Consider the following 13,118-nt stretch of genomic DNA (forward strand, 5'->3'; position numbering starts at 1 on the left):
AGCGAGCTCCTGTAAGGCATATTGGGCCAATTCAGGCCAGGTGTCCAGTTTAGCGGCCCAATAGTCAAAGGGGAATGACCTGTGTGGGAGAACATCGATATGGGAGGACAAGTAGTTTGTAACCATAGTTGACAACTGCTGTCTCCTGTCACTTTCCATCGATGCAGTATTACCAGTTGTGTGAGTGGTATTTGAAAAATCAGTCCACAACATTGTCATGAAACCCCTGTCTCCAACGCCACTTCTGCTGTGTACACCACGAACACCTCTGCCAAGCTGCCCCCGGCCCGTACGGCTCGTGTGAGAACCATCACCGCTGCTGTGTGCTGGGAATGCCTCAAGCAACCGATTTACCAGAGTTGCTTGTTTATTAGCCAATATTAGGTCAAGGTTCTCCTGTGGCATGATGTTTTGTAATTTGCCTTTATAGCGTGGATCCAGGATGCTGGCCAACCAGTAGTCGTCATCGTTCATCATTTTGGCAATGCGGGGGTCCCTTTTTAGGATCCGCAAGGCATAATCTGACATGTGGGCCAATGTTCCCGGTGTCAATGATGCACTGCGAGTGCTGGGTGGAGGAGCACTTTCTGGCAAATCCACATCCCTCCAGTCATGCACAAACCCTGTACCAGACCTTGCCACGCCAACATTTTCACTTGCCCCACGAGATGCATCCTCCCCTAAGTAATCATCCCCATCATCCTCCTCCTCCTCTTCTTCCTCCACCTCGTCCAGGAGCGGTCCCTGAGCAGACAATGGCTGAATGTCATCAAGGATTCCCTCCTCCTCTTCCTCCTCATCAACATTGGCTGCAGACGCCTGCTCCTTAAGGTGCGTCAAAGTTTGCAAGAGCAGACGCATAAGTGGGATGCTCATGCTTAGGATGGCGTCGTCTGCGCTTACCAGCCGTGTGCATTCCTCAAAACACTGAAGGACTTTACAAAGGTCTTTCAGCTTCGACCACTGCACACCTGTCAACTCCATGTCTGCTCTCAAAGTGCCTGGCCGTGTATCCTCCCACAAATGCATTATGGCCTGCCTCTGCTCGCACAGCCGCTCCACCATATGCAGGGTGGAGTTCCACCTTGTTGCAATGTCGATAATGAGGCGGTGGTTGGGAAGGTGGAGCAATCGCTGCAGCTTCTGCATACGAACGGAGTGTACAGGCGACCGGCGGATGTGCGCGCACAGTCTACGCACCTTCTGGAGCAGGGCTGTTAACTCCGGATAATTTTTGAGGACGCACTGCACCACCAGGTTCAAGGTGTGAGCCAAGCAAGGTATGTGGCTGAGTTTTGAAAGGGCTATGGCTGCCACAAAATTACGGCCGTTATCACTAACTACCTTGCCTGCCTCAAGATGTACACTGCCCAGCCATGACTCAGTTTGTCGCTTCAAGTACTCGGCCAGCACCTCGGCGGTGTGTCTGTCGCCCAAACACATCATCTGCAACACAGCCTGCTGACGCTTTCCACTAGCTGCTCGATAGGGGGACACATCGTGTGCAACAGTGGCAGCTGCAGATGGAGTGCTCGTACGACTGCGCTCTGTGGACGAGCTGTCGCTTCTGGAGGAGGAGGAGGAGGAGGAGGGTCGAACGCCTACAGCCAACTGTTTCCTAGACCGTGGGCTAGGCAGCACTGTCCCACCACCGCTGTCCCCTGTGGACCCTGCATCCACCACATTAACCCAGTGCGCAGTGATAGACACGTAACGGCCCTGGCCATGCCGACTGGACCATGCATCAGTTGTGAGGTGCACCTTTCCGCTCACTGACTGCTTGAGTGCATGGACAATGCGGTCTTTCACATGATGGTGGAGGGCTGGGATGGCTTTGCGAGAGAAGAAGTGGCGACTGGGTAGGTCATAGCGTGGTACTGCATAGGCCATGAGTTCGCGGAAAGCTGTGCTTTCCACCAACCGAAAGGGCATCATCTCAAACGAGATTAGTTTGGCAATGTGGGCGTTCAAACCCAGTGTACGCGGATGAGAGACTGAGTACTTTCTTGACCTACTCATAGTGTCTGGGAGGGTGAGCTGGACTTGAGAGCTGCATATGGTGGAAGTAGCGGTGGACAGGGCAGACTGAGAGAGGGTTGATGATGGTGATGGAGTTGGTGTTCTTTCTGATGGCCTAGAATCAGTCTTTCGTTGATATAACAGTGGGATTCCCTGACTGCTGTGGCCTTGCAACGACACCTCAACATTTGCTGCTGTGCTAACCGGTGTGCTTACAGTGGGGGAAACAATGTAGCGTTGCTGACTACCTTCGTTGTGATCAGTTGCACATGTGGCACTTGAGGTTTGGTGTTGTGTCCACGCTTGCAAGTGCATGCTGGTTAAATGTCTAAGCATGCAACTGGTATTCAAATTTTTCAGATTTTTCCCTCGGCTAAAGGTCTTTGCGCACTTCTTACAGATAACCTTGGCCTGATCATGAGGATTTTGTTCAAAAAACTGCCACACTGCACTCTTCCTACTTTGGCAGACATTTTGCGGCCTAGCACGCTGTGATCTTTTGACCCTCTGGACAAGCTGTCCAGCAACTCTTTTGATGTTTGGAACCTGTCTTTGGAGTGCTCCGGGCCTGCCAGATAACAGCTGTTGCGATGTCGATGTTTGCTGTGGATGCTCCTCATCTGAGCTATTGGAAGCAGCACCCTCTTCCCCCAATGGATGCCAATCTGGGTCAACAACTGGGTCATCCATCACCTCCTCTTCTATGTCATGTGCACCTTTCTCTGTGTCACCGTGTATGGTGGTATAGTGTGTGGGAAGGGGCACCTGAGTCTCATCAGGGTCAAAATCTGGCTCTGTACACTGCGAGGACAATGTAGTGCTCTGAGTGAATGTACCAGCAGAATCATCCATCAGCGGCTGTGCATCAGTGCACTCCATGTCAGATTCATCTTGGCCTGGGTAATTCACCATTTGACTTGATAATCCAGGCATGGTATGTGAAAACAGCTCCATGGAGTAATCAGTAGTATGGCCTGCGTCATCCTTCAATCTTGGTTGGGGTGAAGGACACAAGGAAAGGTGTGGTTCATGAACATGAGCCTCCAATGACGACTCAGTGCTTTTACTTTTTACAACTGAAGAAGAGGAGGCGATAGAGCTGGAGGCTGAGTCAGCAATGTAAGACAAAACTTTTTCCTGATGCTCTGCCTTTAAAAGCGGTTTGCCAACTCCTAGAAAACTAAGCGTTCGAGGCCTTATGTAGACAGACGATGACGCAGGGTCAGCACCTCCTGCATTTGGTCCTATTTTGCTCTTGCCACTACCATCAGATCCACCACCAACACCATCATTACCAGCTGCCAACCCCCGCCCAATTCCACGGCCTCTTCCACCAGCCTTCCTCATTTTTGGTAGAAATGTAGACAAATCCAACAAACTATATAGTAATGTAAAACAAGGTACAAGGTGTCTATAGGACAGGGGAGTTTTAGAATTTCTGCACACACTTGTGGACAGTGGACACTTGTGGATTGTGTGCGGCCCACTGATATCTGAGCGCTATGTGACACGCTCGATGGCACAGCTGCCTGTGACCAAAGTGACGAGAGGATAATGGAGATTTTGAATCTCTGCGTACACTTTTGGACAGTGGACACTTTTGGATTGTGTGCGGCCCACTGATATCTGAGCGCTATGTGACACGCTCGATGGCACAGCTGCCTGTGACCAAAGTGACGAGAGGATAATGGAGATTTTGAATCTCTGCGAACACTTTTGGACACTGGACACTTGTGGATTGTGTGCGGCCCACTGATATCTGAGCGCTATGTGACACGCTCGATGGCACAGCTGCCTGTGACCAAAGTGACGAGAGGATAATGGAGATTTTGAATCTCTGCGTACACTTGTGGACAGTGGACACTTGTGGATTGTGTGCGGCCCACTGATATCTGAGCGCTATGTGACACGCTCGATGGCACAGCTGCCTGTGACCAAAGTGACGAGAGGATAATGGAGATTTTGAATCTCTGCGTACATTTGTGGACAGTGGACACTTGTGGATTGTGTGCGGCCCACTGATATCTGAGCGCTATGTGACACGCTCGATGGCACAGCTGCCTGTGACCAAAGTGACGAGAGGATAATGGAGATTTTGATTCTCTGCGTACACTTTTGGACACTGGACACTTGTGGATTGTGTGCGGCCCACTGATATCTGAGCGCTATGTGACACGCTCGATGGCACAGCTGCCTGTGACCAAAGTGACGAGAGGATAATGGAGATTTTGAATCTCTGCGTACACTTTTGGACACTGGACACTTGTGGATTGTGTGCGGCCCACTGATATCTGAGCGCTATGTGACATGCTCGATGGCACAGCTGCCTGTGACCAAAGTGACGAGAGGATAATGGAGATTTTGAATCTCTGCGTACACTTTTGGACACTGGACACTTGTGGATTGTGTGCGGCCCACTGATATCTGAGCACTATGTGACACGCTCGATGGCACAGCTGCCTGTGACCAAAGTGACGAGAGGATAATGGAGATTTTGAATCTCTGCGTACACTTTTGGACACTGGACACTTGTGGATTGTGTGCGGCCCACTGATATCTGAGCGCTATGTGACACGCTCGATGGCACAGCTGCCTGTGACCAAAGTGACGAGAGGATAAGGGAGATTGGATTGCTTTTAAAAAAGCAGTTTGCGGAGCAGTGGGTAAACAGCAATGCCAGCGTGTCAGGAAGCCTTAGAAGGCAGCCCAACAACCAACACCACTGATACACCACAATATAGCCTCCCCTTGCACTGCACACACAGTGACTTGTGTGTTGTGCAGGCCAAATCGCTAGCAGCAGAAGCAGTTTTTTTGTCTTCTTCCCTGCCTAACGCTCTCCCTACAGAATCAGCAGCAACCTCTCCCTATACTAAGATCGGCAGAAGTAAGATGGCGGTCGGCGTGCACGCCCTTTTATACCCCCTGTGACGCCCACCAAAGCAAGCCAATCACTTGCATGCCCTTTTGAAAGATGGTGGTGACCCGTGCCTATGTCATCACGTTGCCCACAGTGTCCGTGGATCCTGATTGGCTGAAAAAGAGCACAAAACAAACTTTTGAAAAGCGACTTTGGCGCGTAAGTCGCCGACCTCGTGGCCGACCTCATCCTAGGGTCGGGTTTCGTTTCATGAAACCCGACTTTGCCAAAAGTCGGCAACTTTTGAATTTTTTCGACCCGTTTCGCTCAACTCTAGTCACAACATCTATGTGGACAAAAGAGTACCTCAGTTGTGGTAGCTTCTGACATCAGGAAGGCTTCCAGTCCCCTGAAAAGAGATCAACACACACGAGCACATACTTCATACATCTTACCTTGGGCAGCCTGTATGAAGTCAATCTGCAGTCATTGAAACGGATAGGAGGGCCCAGGCGCACGTGTATGTCTATGGCATCTTTCTAGTCTATCTGTGTTGTGCGCATCTAATCTATGTTAATGTAAAGCTAAACAGGTGGACCCAGCATCCTTCTTCAGAGCACATCGTTTTTGTCTTCACTCACGTGCGTTGAGTCATGAGCCATCACATGGTGCAAGGGTTTTAGCAAACATACCCGCTGTCCCGCCATCCACGGTTCTGAGCTCCAGCTTCCGACCAGACTTCAGTCTCTTCCCCGGTTGGTGACCGAGTCAGAGCCTGTAAGATACTCAAGTCTAACTGGTTATCTTTAATGCTCACAATGACCAGTGGAGGCGCCTCAGGGGTCTCCCAGTACCTTGGTCTTCTGGCTGATTCCCAGCCACTTTGTTTGCTTCGTGCTCCACGGGTTCCTTCTCATATGTACCCTCACTTCCACTATGGCAACCTCTTCCAGGGCCTGCAGTTGTGGGTTCACCTGAAAACAATGACTTGTATATGTGGTGTCTTGCTTACCTTAAAGCCCCCTAAATGCCTCAATGAGTGCCGTCAACTCCACCTCCCCTGTAGAGTTATGAGGGAGGAGTGGTTCTGCTTTCTACTATCTCATGCTGTGTGATCGCCATACAACCAGGTGCTTGGACCTTCCGGAGAGAAAAAACTCAAAATCCAAATTAGTGAGAGATACCTTTATGGATTAAAAATATTTTAAAATAGCTGACTCTCCTCTCTTCTCCCCCCCTTTGGAAATAACCATATTAATACCGAATAGGGGGCAGAGTGGTGGATTTCCATTACACATATAACGGGATTTCCTCTTTTTTTTTTTCCCTTTCCAAACACATACTAAAAGCATTCCTTATCTTTACTACCTGACAATTGCCTTCCATGGATATCTAACAATGCTTCAAGTCAAAGGCAACGTTGTACCTTTAACCATCTGCCTCTCCTTTTTTTCTTATCAACATGCATTCTAAAAAAACTTGACATTAAGAAAAACTAGCTGTACACCTTCTACAAATACGTATTATGCTATAATGTGAATCCAGTGAGTAAAGCTGCAAGCTGCGCTTCTACCAGGTACGTCTCTGGTTCTCCATTATTTAATGGACATCTGACAAGATTATAATTTTCTATGTCACTTAATGAAATGCCGTCGACCCAGGGAGTTGTAGGGATACCATGCACATTGAGCCTAAATACTTTATACTCTGGAAATCTGTCTGACAGAAATCCAAAACCAGTGAGCTGCTGGATATACCCTCCTGGTATAATTTTGACAATTCTCCAACCTTCAGGAGATATAATCAACATTAATCCAAATGTGCAATTAGGGCACGACATTTTCTCATGGAATATTTGGCACACACACACACACACACACAGGGCAAGCAATACAACCCACAGTATAAACCACTCAACAGGTGCCTCCTCGATTCCTGACACGGAACCGTCTATTGTGGAAAACTTGTCCATCTGGGCTTTGCAATATAAACTGTTCACCAAGCCTCAGGTCTCGTAACGTGTGACCTTTCAACGCATTACTTAAAGGGATATGCGTGTTTAATGCTAACAGCACCCACCAATCATCTCCTCACTGTATGTAATGGAATTTCTTCACATTCGTACCTGGGACTGTCCCAGCAAATATCCATCTGCCATACAAGACATGATTTGCATCAGATTTTCTTTTGAAAATCGCAGTCTGCAGACAGAACCTACAGTGTCCTCTCATTCAAACAGAATTTCACACATGAGATCATGTGCTTCCACTTATCAGCAGAGAGTCTCAAAGGTCATTCACATTCTTTCACACAGATGCAGTAAACTGTTAACTCCTTAAGCTTATTATCTCCTGGTGCTTTGCTAAAAATCCTATCTATGTTTTCTGGTTGATACTTGACCGTATTGGGGCTAAAAATTCTCCTGGCTTGTCTTAAAATGTAAAATGCCTATGGCTTGCAGACCCGTACTGACTGCACTTCGCTAACTCAATGTACAGGCCGCACCTAGACCGTATCTCTCTATCTGCCTCTTTCTCTGGTTGCTATTCACTTATTCTCTTAATATACGCTGTTACTGTGTGCCCACGTCTCAACAAGTGTACTTCATTATCACTCCGCTAGCAATATCTATGCCGACTGCACTGCGCTAATTCGATACATAGACTGCGTGCCGTTGTTATATGAGGTTCCCGCTCAATGTTTGAACTTGCGTGTCCTAAACTGAAACTGATCAGTTGATAGGAGTCAAACCCATAGGAACCTTGATAAGAAGGTTAATTATTTAGTGGTCTGGCCAAACCTGTGACCCACCCGGTCACCTAACACTAAATCTCTACGTACTCAGTATGAGATGGCACTTCTCTGAATAAACCTATATATACCAGAGAGCAAATCCAATTAACTATAGGCAGACTAATATGACCCAAATTTCCTTATTAGCCCAGTAAGAATCTTTTCCCTCAACCAAACCTGCTGAGCCTTGTATACTCAGAGATCTTATTTATCAACCAGAAGACTAGAGCTATCATTAATATGCAGGCTAATGTAATCCCTACTACCTCAAAGTTCTTTAGCACCATTAGAGGGCAGTTTGTGCGTATCAGACAGGATAGAAGGTGGATAGACCTATCCTGTCTGTAACCGGCGTTTTAACACCGTAATAGTACCTCTAGCACTCTCCAAGAAGACGTACGCAGCCTTCTTTATGCATATGCCGCCAGAGACGTATCCTCACATGAATCCTGGCAAGCCAGTTATCATGGAGAGACACTCCCAAGGGGCAAAAACACAGTAAAGAATTCCTAGTACCCTCAAGGTTGGTTCAATCATTCATGCGCAATCATACGTAGCAGCTTTTAGGTTTCTCCCTCCAGCATACGTATTATGTATCACAAGGATATTCTACGGTTCTTAGCGCTGGTATGTAAGAAGACAGACTATACGTACCCCAAGAGCCGGTTCAGAACATGTAGCAGAGGGGAGACACAGAAGTATGTAAGAATCAATGGCTCTTACCTTCACCGGTGATTTTGATATGTGTGTCCTCTAGGCCTCAGTCTGCGGGTGCCGGCGGATCTCAGGATACTGGGGTCTTCTGTTGTGACCAGCCCACCCAGGGACGCCACTGATGGGTTTATGATTTGATGTTTATCTCTCAATGGGAGATCGATATGCTGGAAGGTTGCCAGATTTTGGTCTGAGGCCTACTCGAGTAGCGGAGAACAAACACACACAGAGACAGGGTATGTATCTGCAGGATGTTCCCCATTTCCTGATTTAATTAGGTAACTTATATGCTCATTTGAGTAGGCGGTAACATTACATCATCACATTTCATTGGACAATTGATCATTCAACTGTAAGCATAAATGGTTTCAACCAATCATATTCATATTCGTTAACCAATCAGATTGTACTCGGCTGTTAATTATTAGTATTTGTGTAGACGTGCTGAAAGCTTTAATAGGTCTTGTGTAAATTACACAAGACCCCAATATCATTCTCATTAATCTATCCTCATGACAGTTATAGCTCCATTAGCCTCATTAACCTGCCTTACTAAGTATTCACAGCCCCAGTATCTACCTAACATGTGGACGTGTAGTTTCAATGTCCAACTGGGTGCAGTAAGCAGTTTATCCATCATGTACAATTTCTTATGAAGAATAAGGTTATAGGTAATCATCATCGTGAGACAGCATTTTCATATACAGAGTATGCATGTAAGACCCCAGAAATACATTGATATTAAAAGGACATATAGAATTCCCTGTCAAGTGCCTTCTGCTTTAAAAACTTGACTGGTTTGACCTAGTTTGAAAGACATTCTGGGTGCAAAATTTTTAATTATTCCCCTGCTTACCTTTTTATAATTATTGGTCTTGTTCATGCAAATTCTGAGTTGCAACCTGTGAGGAGCTGGCCTTGTTTAAAAGACTTTTGGATCAATGCAAGTAGAGTGGAATCCACAGCTTTAAGGGATGCTGGCTTTTTTCATGATGGAGCAAAAGTTACGTTGATCTTATTGTTGTATTTTATTAGAAATTTGCATGCTCGTCAGTCTAGCCTCAGGAATCAATGTTTCCATTCAGTGACAGTATGCAGAGGAAAAAATGCAGGCTGGATCTTATGTATACGGATGGCTAGACACGAGATTGGTAATCAGGTAAAGCAATCATTCCATTACTAATTGAGTATCCAAAAGGCTTAAATTGAACCATTGCTTCAAATGTGCATTGACTCTTGTGGTATGTTAATGTGTAAATGTCTACTGAGTATGTACTGCATCAGCCCACTTCAGTTTAATAATGTACACAACTTAGGATAAATATGCAGGTTATTTGAACAAACAATGAAGTAGCACCTTCCCCCACCTTCATCCAATCCTGTGTAAGAATGTCCTGAATGGGAGCTATGGATATAAAAAGTATCTGGCTTTGTCTGCAAAGGGACTCTCTTCAGGAACAGCCCAAGGAACCATCGCTCGATTTGGTGGAATACAGGTTTGCTACTCTGCCCATCACTGAACCCACAAAGACATATGGACTGTACTATGTGTTGTCTGCTGGAGCTGGGTATGTTTACTATGGTCATGATATCCATTGTCTGGATGTTAGGAACTATCTTAAAGACTGTTGTTGCTGGCTGGAGCGGGATGCACATGCTATGGCCGTGATATCCATTGCCAGGGTGAGCATCGCCTGTGACTACAGACTATACTGGCAGGAGATACAAGTGGACTAGAGACATTGCATTATGTTTATCTATCCAGAATTGTTGTAAGACCGTGGACGTAAGGAATAAAAATAATGACATTGTTAACCTGCGCAGGTGATTATTACAACCCACAACATCAGATCTTTACAGGTAGTGGCAGCAGTGGGATCACCTATCTCTTGACAGCATACCAGGGAAAGTTACTGTGCAGTGACTTTGAAAAAAAAGATTGCAGACTCAATCTGCAAAAGACTCAAGAAGAAGCAGCTGAGAGCCCTTTGCTCTGGGAGAGAGCTAGAGTGGTTGCCGTAGGACAACTGGGAGAACCTAATACAAAGCTTGGCCAAGTGGGACCATGAACACTCATAGAAGGAGGTCAGTTCAGACATGTAGGAGGGAAGCTCCATGGAGGGATCACATCCCAGGGCTGTCATCCAGATGGTGGAGGATCGACAAACTGAGCTGAAACAGATGCTGGCAGCGCTACGAACATGTGCTATGGGAATAGAGCTGAGAGCAGTGTTAAGTAGTAATGGGCGGACACCTGGATGTTCAGGCCCAGAGGGTTCGGCAAAACAGTTAGGCTGGGTTCACCTTGCACTATGGCAGTCCGTCTAATGGACATGTTTTTAAGTAGCCAAAACACAATATAACATAATGGACATTGTAATGCACTTTTAGACTTTCATTAGTATGATGCATCGTAATGCATGTCAAAATTGCTATGCATTTGCAACATTCCTTTTTTTGTGACGTACCTTCCAACGCGGCCTGCAGCGTTTTTGGGTCTGGTCCAGCTAACGCACGGGTAACGGAAGCGTTAATTCTGCCATTGAAGTCTATTGCAAATGCAGCCAGATGCAAATCAAGCAAAATGTCCAAGTGAAACCATGCTTTGGATTGCGTTAATGAGGCTTATCCATGTGGTCATGTGACAGGAAATATGATTTCAGCAATTTTGGAGCATACACTCTGCAGACACAGTCTTCAGAATGCCAGCTGCACAGTATACATGGTTTGAGTGTGTAGTGGCCGTCCTATGTATGTGTACTAAAAGTATGGTTTTGTTTGCACACAGATGTCAGATAGCGAGGGATAGCGAGGGATAGCAGCAGCAGCAGCAGCGTGTCTGCCGTTTTCTCATCGCAATCGGTAGGCTTGTGATTTAAAAAGCCCCAATAAACGGTGTGTGGCTCTTGAGTGTATTGAGGTGAATCATGTGTAATCATGTTTTTATTGCAAATAGAAATCTTCTGATCCAAAACCTACCAGGCCACCCTCCAAAAAACAGTCCAAGCGGCCAAAAAGGTACATGCCACCAATTATGCTTTTTTAACATAAATTGATACATGAATCATAAAACTTTTTTTTATTATTTCTACATTGTAGGTTGTTCATCACCTTACCTTGAAGTGGTAATTATCACACAAAATATACATTTTGAACAAACCAAAATTAAATTTATTTTTTGCTACAACAAATGATTAAACATACAAAACCAACATAACACAAGAATCAACACAATATAACAATGTTTAAAACCCTTTTTAACAAACTACATACATTTCATAACATTAACCAAACAGTACAAGGACACCCAACAAACATAACTTTAAATGAATAAACATTGCAATATAATTTTTAAAAAGCTGAAAGTGTTAAAAATTTAAAAAGTTATGAAAAGTGTCCTAAAATATATTGTTGTTTCAGGGATGTGATAAACGTATTAACAACAAATCTACTTATACATTTTAATATAAAATTTTGTGTTTATATAGTCCAAGCAGCCCTAAAAAAAAGGCACATTGAGGTTGATGAAGAGCCCTTAGTAGTGTTGAGCATTCCGATACCGCAAGTATCGGGTATCGGCCGATACTTGCTGTATCGGAATTCCGATACCGACTTCCGATATTTTTTCAATATCGGAATTCAGCATCGGAATCGGAAGTTCAAAGTTGATTGACAGCCTGACGTCATCATGATGCGCGGTGTGTGCGCATCATGATGCGCCGTCATTTCGGGCCTTCCGGGGGTCTCTGCCGGCCTGCCGGGGGGCTGTGTGGACTGCCCGGGGTCTGTACCGGCCTGCCGGGGGGCTGTGCCGGCCTGCCGGTGGTCTGTGCACCCTGTGGGGGTCTGTACCGGCCTGCCGGGGGGCTGTGCCGGCCTGCCGGTGGTCTGTGCACCCTGTGGGGGTCTGTACCGGCCTGCCGGGGGGCTGTGCCGGCCTGCCGGTGGTCTGTGCACCCTGTGGGGGTCTGTACCGGCCTGCCGGGGGGCTGTGCCGGCCTGCCGGGGGGCTGTGCTGATGTCCGGGGGTCTGTGCAAGCATCGTCCGATGGGACTACAAGTCCCATCTGGCGATGCCTGCTACCATGACAGTGATTGACACATTAGCCAATGATGGGACAGTAGTAGTCCCATCATCCGGCTAATGTGTTAAATGTTAAAAAAAAAAAAAAATACTACATACTACATACATACTACATGCATGCTACATACATACTACATGCTACATACATACTACATATATACTACATGCATGCTACATACATACTACATGCTACATACATACTACATATATACTACATGCATGCTACATACATACTACATGCTACATACATACTACATGCTACATACATACTACATATATACTACATACATGCTACATACATGCTACATACATACTGCATGCTACATACATACTAAATACATACTACATACATACTACATGCATGCTACATACATACTACATGCATGCTACATGCATACTACATGCTACATACATACCACATACATACTACATACATACTACATATATACTACATGCATGCTACATACATACTACATGCTACATACATACCACATACATACTACATACATACTACATACATACTACATGCTACATACATACTACATATATACTACATGCATGCTACATACATACTACATGCTACATACATACCACATACATACTACATACATGCTACATGCTACATACATACTACATATATACTACATG

The sequence above is a fragment of the Dendrobates tinctorius genome, unplaced genomic scaffold, assembly GCF_039654945.1.
Source record: "Dendrobates tinctorius isolate UK_male_01 unplaced genomic scaffold, ASM3965494v1 ptg000133l, whole genome shotgun sequence".
NCBI lineage: Eukaryota > Metazoa > Chordata > Amphibia > Anura > Dendrobatidae > Dendrobates > Dendrobates tinctorius.